This window comes from Arvicola amphibius, chromosome 13, assembly GCF_903992535.2.
Source record: "Arvicola amphibius chromosome 13, mArvAmp1.2, whole genome shotgun sequence".
Taxonomy (NCBI): Eukaryota; Metazoa; Chordata; class Mammalia; order Rodentia; family Cricetidae; genus Arvicola; species Arvicola amphibius.
This window is the reverse complement of record NC_052059.1, coordinates 67900818-67912844: the sequence shown is the minus strand read 5'-3', so window position 1 is coordinate 67912844 and position 12027 is coordinate 67900818. Positions and strand designations below refer to the sequence as shown.

Below are 12027 nucleotides of genomic sequence, written 5' to 3'. Positions count from 1 at the left end.
GCTTTTCTCAATTAACATTTTTGGTAGTATACTTAAGAGTGATGTTATCTGAGTTAAGTAGTTTTAAGTATGTTGAGTGGATCTTCAAGCACACCACAGTGAACACACTGGGGGACATGTACTTTTCTGGCGAACTCAAAGGTGCTAGATCCCTGATGCAAAGAGAAGCATTTCTCATGTTCATTCTAGTTTATATTTTCATTTAAATCTTTATGTTAAGTTTAAGCTTTTTAAAAGTTAGTTTTGAGAATTGAGACACAATACTAATACTGTAGGAATTGGTGAGGCCTTGACTTAAAGCTTTCTTTGTACTGTGATTTCCTTTTGGGTGTATTTTGCTAAGTGAAACTTGTTAAATTTTTTGTTAACTAAATTTTTTTCTTAAAATAAAGACTTTTTCACAATGAAAAAAAAAAGAAATGGAGATGACAAACAAAAAGGTAGACGAAATAAATAAATCTCTCAAAGATACCCAAGAAAAACAAGAAAAACAAGAAAAAGCAATCAAACAGGTAAGGGAAACAGTACAAGACCTGATAAATGAAATGGAGGTAATGAAGAAAACACAATCTGAGGGAAGACTGGAAATGGAAACTCTGAGTAAACGAACAGAAACTTCAGAGACAAGTATTTCTAACCGAATACAAGAGATGGAAGAAAGAATGTCAGACTCTGAAGATACTATAGAGGAAATAAACTCACAGATCAAAGAAGAAAAGAAATCTAACAAATTCTTAACACAAAACATCCAGGAAATCTGGGACACCATGAAAAGACCAAACCTAAGAATAATTGAGTTAGAAGAATAGAAGAATTGCAACTCAAAGGCCCAGAATACATATTCAACAAAATGATAGAAGAAAACTTCCCCAACCTAAAGAAGGATGTTCCTATGAAGGTAAAAGAAGCCTACAGAACACCAAATAGACTGGATCAAAAGAAAGCATCCCCACGCCATATAATAATCAAAACACAAAACATACAAAATAAAGAACAGACATTAAGAGCTGCAAAGGAAAAAGGTCAAGTAACATATAAAGGGAAACCTATCAGAATTACGCCTGATTTCTCAATGGAAACCATGAAAGCCAGAAGAGCTTGGATAGATGTGCTACAGACACTAAGGGAACATGGATGCAAGCCTAGACTACTATACCCAGCAAAGCTTGCATTCACCATCGATGGAGAAAACAAGATATTCCAGGACAAAAACAGATTTAAACAATATGTAGCCACAAATCCAGCCTTGCAGAAAGTAATAGAAGGAAAATCACAAACCAAGGAGTCCAACAATGTCCACAATAACTCAGGCATCTAACGACCCTTCACCAGCACAACCAGAAGAAGGGAAACACACAAACTCTACTACAAAAAAATGACTGGAGTTAACAACCACTGGTCATTAATATCACTTAATATCAATGGATTCAATTCACCTATAAAAAGGCACAAGCTAAGAGATTGGATACGAAAACAGGATCCAACATTCTGCTGTTTATAAGAAACATACCTCAACCACAAAGACAGACACCTACTCAGAGTAAAGGGTTGGGAAAAGGTTTATCAAGCAAATGGACCTAAGAAACAAGCCAGTGTGGCCATACTAATTTCTAACAAAATTGACTTCAAACTAAAATCAATCAGAAGAGATGGAAAGGGACACTTTATACTCATAACAGGAAAAATCCTTCAGAATGAAGTCTCAATCCTGAATATCTATGCCCCTAATATAAAAGCTCGCACTTATGTAAAAGAAACACTTCTAGAACTCAAGGCAGCCATTAAACCACACACACTAATAGTTGGAGACTTCAACAGTCCTCTCTCACCAACGGACAGGTCAATCAGACAGAAACCTAACAGAGAATTGAAAGACTTAAGGGAGGCAATGAATCAAATGGACTTAACAGACATCTATAGATCATTCCACCCAAATAGGAAAGAATATACCTTCTTCTCTGCGGCTCATGGAACCTTTTCGAAAATTGACCATATACTTGGTAACAAAGCAAACTTCCACAGTTACAAAAAAATATTAGTAACCACCTGTGTCTTATCTGATCACCATAGATTAAAATTAGAAATCAACAACAATGCTACCCCGAGAAAGCCCACAAACTCATGGAAACTGAACAGTCAACTACTGAACCACATCTGGGTCAAGGAAGAAATAAAGAAAGAAATTAAAGTCTTTCTTGAATTTAATGAAAACAAAGACACAACATACTCAAACCTATGGGACACAATGAAAGCAGTGCTAAGAGGAAAGTTCATAGCACTAAGTGCCCACTTAAAGAAAATGGAGAACGCACTCATTGGTGACTTAACAGCACACCTGAAAGCTCTGGAAAAAAAAGAAGCAGAATCACCTAGGAGAAGTAGAAGACTGGAAATAATCAAACTGAGGGCAGAAATCAACAAAATAGAAACACAGAAAACAATTCAAAGAATCAATGAAACAAAAAGCTGGTTCTTGGAGAAAGTCAACAAGGTTGACAAACCCTTAGCCAAACTAATCAAACAGCAGAGAGAGAACAAGCAAATGAATAAGATCAGAAATGAAAAGGGGGGCATAACCACAGACACAGAGGAAATTCAGAGAATCATTAGATCTTACTACAAAAGCCTCTATGCCACAAAATTGGAAAATGTAAAAGAAATGGACAGTTTTTTAGATGAGTACTATATACCAAAGTTAAACCAGGACCAGGTAAATGCTCTAAATAGTCCTGTTAGTCACGAAGAATTAGAAATTGTTATCAGATACCTCCCTACCAAAAAGAGCCCAGGACCAGATGGTTTCAATGCGGAATTCTACCAGAACTTCCAAGAAGACCTAATACCTATACTCCTTAAGGTATTTCATAATATAGAAACTCAAGATCACTGCCAAATTCCTTCTATGAAGCTACAGTTACTCTGATACCTAAACCACACAAAGACTCAACCAAGAAAAGAATTACAGGCCAATCTCACTCATGAACATTGACGCAAAAATTCTCAATAAAATACTGGCAACCCGAAAAAAAACATATGGTCACCTCATTAGATGCTGAAAAAGCATTTGACAAAATTCAGCACCCTTTTATGATAAAGGTCTTGGAAAGATTAGGGATACAAGGGTCATTCCTAAATATAATAAAAGCTATTTACAGCAAGCCGACAGCTAACATCAAATTAAACGGAGAGAAACTCAAGGCTATCCCACTTAATTCAGGAACACGACAAGGCTGTCCACTCTCTCCTTATCTCTTCAATATTGTGCTTGAAGTTCTAGCAATAGCAATAAGACAACATAAGGGAATCAAGGGGATTTGATTTGGAAAGGAAGAAGTTAAACTTTTGTTATTTGCAGATGATATGATAGTGTACATAAGTGACCCCAAAAACTCCACCAAAGAACTCCTACAGCTGATAAACTCCTTCAGTAACGTGGCAGGTTACAAGATCAACTCCAAAAAATCAGTCGCCCTCCTATACACAAAGGATAAGGAAGCAGAGAGGGAAATCAGAGAAGTATCACCTTTCACAATAGCCACAAATAGCAGATATCTGGGAGTAACTCCTAACCAAGGAAGTGAAGGATTTATTTGACAAGAACTTTAAGTCTTTGAAGAAAGAAATTGAAGAGGATACCAGAAAATGGAAGGATCTCCCTTGCTCGTGGATTGGGAGGATCAACATAGTAAAAATGGTAATTCTACCAAAAGCAGTCTATAGATTCAATGCAATCCCCATCAAGGTCCCATCAAAATTCTTCACAGATATTGAGAGGACAATAATCAACTTTATATGGAAAAACAAGAAACCCAGGATAGCCAAAACAATCTTATACAATAAAGGTACTTCTGGAGGCATTAGCATCCCTGACTTCAAATACTATTACAGAGCTACAGTATTGAAAACAGCTTGGTATTGGCATAAAAACAGAGAAGTCGACCAATGGAATCGTATAGAAGACCCGGATCTTAAACCAGAAACCTATGAACACCTGATTTTTGATAAAGGAGCCAAAAGTACACAATTGAAGAAAGAGGGCATCTTCAACAAATGGTGCTGGCATAACTGGATATCAACCTTTAGAAGAATGAAAGTAGATACATATCTATCACCATGCACAAAACTCAAGTCCAAATGGATTAGAACACACTGAGGTTGATAGAGGAGAAAGTGGGAAGTACTCTACAACAAATGGGCACAGGAGATTGTTTCCTATGTATAACCCCAACTGCACAGACATTAAGGGCAACATTGAATAAATGGGACCTCCTGAAGCTGAGCAGCTTCTGTAAAGCAAAGGACACTGTCACTAAGACACAAAGGCAGCCTACCGACTGGGAAAACATCTTCACCAACCCTGTAACTGACAAACATCTGATCTCTAAAATATATAAGGAACTCAAGAGACTAGACTTTAAAAAGCTAATTAACCCAATTAAATAATGGGGCGCTGAATTGAACAGAGAATTCTCAACAGAAGAAGTTCAAATGGCCAAAAGACACTTAAGGTCATGCTCAACCTCCTTAGCTATCAGGGAAATGCAAAACAAAACAACTTTGAGATACCATCTTACACCTGTCAGATTTGCTAAAATCCAAAACACCAATGATAATCTTTGCTGGAGAGGTTGTGGGGTAAGGGGTACACTCATCCATTGCTGGTGGGAATGCAAACTTGTGCAAACCACTTTGGAAAGCAGTGTGGCGGTTTCTCAGGAAATTCGGGATCAACCTACCCCAGGACCCAGCAATTCCACTCTTGGGAATATACCCAAGAGATGCCTAATCATACTACAAAAGCATTTGTTCAACTATGTTCATAGCAGCATTATTTGTAATTGCCAGATCTGGAAGAACCTAGTTGCCCTTCAGTGGAAAAATGAATGAAGAAACTGTGGAATATATATATGTTAGAATACTACTCAGCGGTAAAAAACAATGACATCTTGAATTTTGCATGCAAATGGATGGAAATAGAAAACACTATTCTGATTGAGGTAACCCAGACCCAAAAAGATGAACATGGGATGTCCTCACTCATAATCGGTTTCTAGCCATAATTAAAGGACATCAAGCCTATAATTCGGGATCCTTGAGAAGATAACAAGAAGAACCTCCACCTGGTGATAGATGAAGAAAATGACTGAGCCCCACATTGGAGCACCGGACTGAGCTCCCAAGGTCCTGATGAGGAGCAGAAGGAGAGAGAACACGAGAAAGAAAGTCAGGACCATGAGGGGTGCGTTCACCCATGGAGACGGTGGGACAGGATTAACGGGAGATCACCAACTCCAGTTGGAATGGGACTGATGGAACATGAGACCACCTGGACTCTCTGAATGTGGCCGATGGTGGGGGCTGACTGAGAAGCCAAGGACAAAGGGGCTGTGCTTTGATTCTTTTGCATGGACGGGCTCTGTGGGAGCCTTCTCAGCTTGGTTGATCACCTTCCTGGACCTGGGGTCAGTTGGGAGGACCTTGGTCTTAACATGGAGTAGGGAACCCCTGTGGCTCCTTGGCCTGGAGAGGGAGGGAGGTGGGGCATGGGTGGAGGGGAGGGGATGGAAGGGGGAGGAGAAGGGGAGGAGATGGAAATTTTTTTTTTAAATATTTATTTATTTATTATGTATACAATGTTCTGTCTGCGTGTATACCTGCAGGCCAGAAGAGGGCACCAGACCCCATTACAGATGGTTGTGAGCCACCATGTGGTTGCTGGGAATTGATCTCGGGACCTTTGGAAGAGCAGGCAATGCTCTTAACCACTGAGCCATCTCTCCAGCCCCCGGAAATTTTTAAATATAAAAAATAAACCAAAAAATTTACCATTAAAAAAAAAAGAAGAGACGTGACAAGTTAGAACCCAAGTTTGGTGGTTAAGCATACGGGGAGGGTGAGCAACAGGAAGGGGCTATTAATGATTATCTTACTTATATTTCTGTTGTGGTGATAAAAGACTAACCAAAAGCAACTCGGAGGAGGAAAGAATCTATCTGGCTTACAGCTTGTAGTACATACCAAGGGAAGCTGAGGCAGGAACTCAAGACCCTAAGCAAAGACCATGGAGGAGTGCTGCTTACTGGCTAGCACAATAACCTTCCTTATACTACTCATGACCACTTCCTCAGGGATGGCACTGTCTACAGTGGGTAGGCTCTCATATACCAATTAGCAATCAAGAAAATGCCACACAGACATGTCCACAGTCCAGTCTGATAGGCACAAGCCTTCAATAGAGGTTCCCTTCTCTCAGGTTTGTCAAGTTGACAGCCAAAATTAACTACCAGGATCTTCAAATTCAACTCCTTGGGAATATTTATACCATGGAAAAGCAAAAACCCACAGAATTTGGAGAGGCCTGATGAAGGGCAAAGGCAGTGAAAGCAGGAGTTTGGTCAATATTGTTTTATTTTTCTTTCAAGGCTTCTGGTATAATGATGGACTTGCCTTAGCAAGATGTAGACACATTAGTGCCTGCCTCGGCCTTTAACAGAGCATTTTCTCTTTTCAAATTATTGTTGGAGATGGTAGAAGTAAGGTGTCTAGATGTTATAAAACATCTAGAATGAAAAGATTATGATAGGAAGTTTCTTTCAATTTTAATTAAACTCAGTTTGGCTTAAACCATTATCATTGTTGGGCATTTGTCCCATGAGGAGCAGTAGTTAAGGAAATGACAGTGCTGATGGTGCGTGTGGTGCCCGAGCCATGGCTACTTCTCTCCACCCACAGTCCTTCTTCCTGCTCTTAGCCTCTTCAGAGCAGACTTCACGTCCTGGTTTCTCAGGGTGTAGATGAGGGGGTTCAGTAATGGAGTGATAACTGTAGAACACAGCAACGGCTCCATCCAAGGGGCTCTTGGAGCCTGCCCTAAGGTAGATGAAGACGCAGGGGACATAGTAGACTGTGACCACGGTGAGATGGGAGCCACATGTGGAGAAGGCACGGCGCCTCCCATCAGCAGTGCGTATCTTCAGGATGGCATGAACTATGTTGGCGTAGGACAGCAGGATCAACATGAAGCAACTGGCGGCCACTATCCCAATGTCCACAAAGGTCACAAGTTCGTTGACTGTTGTGTCAGCACAGGCCAGTCTCAGCACTGCAGGAATGTCACAAAAGAAATAATCCACTTGCTTTGGTCCACAGTAGGGCAACCGGAAGGTCAGGCTGGCTTGACTAGACCCATGGATGGAGCCAGCTACCCAAGCTCCAGCCACTAAGATGGTGCATAATTTTCCATTCATGAGCACAGGGTAGCGAAGAGGCTGGCATATTGCCAGGTACCTGTCATAGGCCATCAAAGTGTAGAGGAAGCATTGAGTACTGCCTAGGAAGTGGAAAAAATACAGTTGAGCTACACAGCCACCAAATAGGATAGCCTTGCTGGCAGGAGTGAAATTTAAAATAAGCCGAGGAACAATGACTGAAGAGAGCAACATATCCAGGAATGAGAGCACACCTAGAAGAATGTACATAGGACAGGCATGCAGCTTGGAGTCAGCCCACACAATGAGCAGAATGAGCAGGTTTCCCAGCTGTGTCAGGATGTAAATGAGGAAGAAGACCAGGAAGAGGAAGGTTCTTAGGTTTGGGGGGTGAGCCAAGCCTAGGAGAATGAAATCTGTCACCGCAGTGTCTAGCGACGTGTTTCTGTTTCTTCTCATGTCTTAGCCTGCTAAGATGAATCATGAAGTTAGACAAGGGACTACAGTAGGGGGTGGAGGTAAGGCAATGTTTTGTTTGATGATTATTGGTTAACAGTTAGGAGAGAAATGCATCTGTGTAAAATTGTTTTGAAAGGAAAGAAACCCTCCAGAGGCTGGCTCTTTTGGTAGATATATGGAACCTTCTGCTTAGTGAAATGCACCAAGAAAGAGTATTGTATAGATCAGGGAACAGGATAACCCCTGAGCCATAGGATGGACCAATAAATCCAACCAAAAAGTGTTTTAATGAGGAGAGGCTAAGGCAAACATAGAGCATAGTGGAACTAATGTCCCCAGTCACATGCACTCTCCCTCAATCTCACTGTAATGCTTCTTTTTGTCTTTGGCTAAGAACCACATATCCTCACCACAGCGTGCAAATTTGCAGTGCCTGGCTCTTATTCATGACCGCATCAGTTCTCACCTAGTGTTTGGTCACTACGTGAGACTCTGAAGGCTCTCCTGAAGTGTGCTCTGACACCTGCTTTGTCAATTAACCTTTCTTATGTAGACCAGGCTGGCCTCGAACTCACAGAGATTTGCCCACCTCTGCCTCCTAGGTTCTGGGATTAATGGTGTGCACCACCACTGCCCAGTTCATTAGTCACTTTCTAGTGGGTTAAAAGTGATAATTTGATTTTGCTTGTTGGATCCCTATAACTCAGGTCATGGTCAGTCTTTGTTATTATATATATGGATCTAGTTTTGTTACAACGAATTCCAGAGATCACTCATCCTCTTTATTATTTCAGGTTATCATTTAGTTTTATTTATTTATTTATTTATTTTTATTTTTATTTTTTTTTTTTTTGGTTTTTTTTCGAGACAGGGTTTCTCTGTGGCTTTGGAGCCTGTCCTGGAACTAGCTCTTGTAGACCAGGCTGGTCTCGAACTCACAGAGATCCGCCTGCCTCTGCCTCCTGAGTGCTGGGATTAAAGGCGTGTGCCACCATCGCCCGGCCATTTAGTTTTATTGATTGAATTATTTGTCCATTAGTTTAGATTGAATTTTGTAAAATACAGAATTACAAAGGAATTTTTATTGTTTTCTATAAATGCATTGACAACACTTGGTTGTTAGCAAGCTTGTGCGTGTATAAACACACAGGCTTCCTTTGTCATCCTTCAACCCCCCTTAAAGAGCGTGAAAGATTTCAAGTGCCTGAATCAACCAGATGGGAAGGAAGCTAGAGCAGTGCTTTCACATCTGCTTCCTGTTTGCCAAGCAGCGTCCACCACGTGTTTCTACTGTAAAGATTCTCCCAGAACACAGGGCTAAGCAGACACGGACTGGACTGTAAGCCAAATAGACATCTAATACCAGTGTGCTCCTACTTAAACCTGGTGAGGGTAGGGGTCTGCTCCAGAGTGCATTTTTATAAAGGAGGGTGTAGTGGGCTAAATGGGGTTGAAAGACCCCAACCCTAGTCTCCATCTTAAGATTTTTTTTGTGATGTTTTTGTGATCACCTAGGGAAAAACAGGATACCTATGAGTAGCAGAAGCAGCCTTGAGACTAGCTGCACCTGCCAAGGGGGCAAAAGAGGATATCTGTGGGCGGCAGGAGCAGTCTTGAGAAAAAACACCCAGTCCTTTGTGTATCAAAGCTCAGGAGGCAGAAACTGGCTGAAAACTGGCATAATTTAGACTTGTTTTTGTTCTTAAGGTTCTGACAATTTGGTAACTGCACAATCTATACAGTTATAAGATATGCTGAACCAGAGAATACTAACAATTTACTGTACAATAACCTTATCAGTGAGTGCTGTGGACCATTTCTACCAAAAGGAAATGGACTTGTTTTCATCCTGTTAGACTTGTTTTTATCCTGTTAGACTTGTTTTCATCCTGTTAGACTTGTTTTCGTCCTGTTAGACTTGTTTTCGTCCTGTTAGACTTGTTTTCGTCCTGTTAGACTTGTTTTTATCCTGATGTTGATCCCCCATATGTTAATTTGAGTTAACCAATGATATTGCTGTTGCTATGGTTCCCTATTATGTAACCCTGTGACCCTATAAATGCTTGCTGGAAGAATACCAAGGGGGCTCATTCTCACTGGAGTAGCGAGTCCCTCATTGGTGCCTTCAACATTAAAGAATCCTCTTGCTGTTTGCATCCATTGGTGTGGCTTATTGAGTCTGGGAGATCCTTCCCTGAACCCTAGAAATTAGGGTCTTTCAGGATGAGGGTAGGGGTCTGCTCCAGAGCACGTCTCTACATAGGAGGGCGCTAAATGACGACAGGGTTCCACTAAGAAGAAAGCTTTTTCAATCACTGCAGTCTCAGGCAATGCCTTCCGATCAGGATTGGTTTTTCTGATTCGGGGAACTTGAAAATAAAGCTAGGGTGGCCAGAGTAAGTAAATAAAAGTAGATGATGCCAAGTTCAATCTGATTTTCAGATGAGAATTTATGATTGTATCCTAAATATTCCTAATCCTCGTAAGGGACAAGTGTTATTTGAATGTTATTCAGAGTTCTAGCACCTAGACCCTGCAAATTATCTTTTTTTCAGCAGATTATTTTTTATTATTTTATAAATAATACCAATCAAAATTTCCACTTCCTCCACTCCTCCCACTTCCCTCTCGCTCACCCACTTACCCTCCTGCCTCCCCTCTAGTCTTTTTAAAATTTTTCCTTTTTTATTATTATTAAAAATTTCTGCCTCCTCCCCACCTCCCATTTACCTCCCCCTGCCCCCTCTACTCCCCCTCCCTCTCCTGTCTGAAGAGCAGTAAGGGTTCCTTGCCCTGTGGGAAGTCCAAGGTCCTCCCCCCTCCATCTAGGTCTAGGAAGGTGAGCATCCAAGCAGGCTAGGCCCCCCCCAAGCCAGTAATATGTAGTAGGATCAAAATTCAGTGCCATTGTCCTTGGCTTCTCAGCAGCCCTCATTGTCCGCCATGTTCAGGGAGTCCGGTTTTATCCTGTGCTTTTTCAGTACCAGTCCAGCTGGCCTTGGTTAGTTCCAATTAGATTAGTCCCACCATCTCGGTGGGTGGGTGCACCCCTTGCGGTCCTGACTTCCTTGCTCATGATCTCCCTCCTTTTGTTCCTCATTTGGACCTTGGGAGCTCAGTCTGGTGCTCCAATGTGGGGCCCTGTCTCTGTCTCCATCCATTGGCAGATGAAGGTTCTATGGTGATATGCAAGATATTCATCAGTATGGCTATAGGATCTGGCCATTTCCGGTTCCCTCTCCTCAGCTGTCTAAGGAACTAGCTGGCGGCAACCTACCCCAGGACCCAGCAATTCCACTCTTGGGAATATACCCAAGAGATGCCCTATCATATTACAAAAGCATTTGTTCAACTATGTTCATAGCAGCATTATTTGTTATAGCCAGAACCTAGAAACAGCCTAGATGCCCTTCAGTGGGAGAATGGATGAAGAAAGTGTGGAATATATACATATTAGAGTACTACTCAGTGGTAAAAACCAATGACATCTTGAATTTTGCATGCAAATGGATGGAAATAGAAAACACCATCCTGAGTGAGGTAACCCAGACCCAAAAAGATGAACATGGGATGTATTCACTCATAATTGGTTTCTAGTAATAAATAAAGGACATCGAGCCTATAATTCGTGATCCTAGAGAAGTTAAATAAGAAGATGAACCCAAAGAAAAACATATAGTTATCCTCCTGGATATTGGAAGTAGACAAAATTGCTGGGCAAAAATTGGGAACTTGGGAGTGAGGTGGGATGGGGGTAAGGGGAGATGGGGAGAGAAAAGTGTGAAGGGGAGGATGGGGAGAGCTTGGGGGAATGGGAGGGTTGGGATATAGGAAGGGTGGACATGGGAACAGGGAAGTATATATCTTAATTAAGGGAGCCATTTCAGGGCTGGCAGAGACTTGACTCTAGGGGCGTTCCCAGGTGTCCAGGGAGATCTCCCCTCTAGTCTTAAGAGAGGGCAGGGCACCCTGCCGTGTGGGAAGTCCAAGGTCCTCCCTCCTCCATCTAGGCTTAGGAAGGTATGCATGCAAATAGATTAGGATCTCAAGAAGCCAGTACATGCAGTAGAAACATGTCCCGGTGCCATTATCATTGACTTCTCAGTCTGCCCCAGTTTGTCACCCACATTCAGAGGGTCCAGTTTGATCCCATGTTCATTCAGTCCCATTCCAGCTGGCTTTGGTGAGCTCCCATTAGCTCAGGCACACTGTCTCAGTGGGTGGACCAATCCCTCGTGGTCCTGACTTCCTTGCTCATCTTCTTCCTCCTTCTGCTCTTCAACTGGACCTTGGGAGCTCAGTCCAATGCTCTGATGTGGGTCTCTGTCTCAATCTCCATCTGTCAACGAACTAATTCTAT

General features: G+C 41.8%; 1 pseudogene; it reads right to left on the bottom strand.

The window, feature by feature from the left end:
* Positions 1 to 6712: 6712 nt before the first annotated feature.
* On the bottom strand, positions 6713 to 7667 carry LOC119800323 (annotated as a pseudogene).
* Positions 7668 to 12027: the final 4360 nt, after the last annotated feature.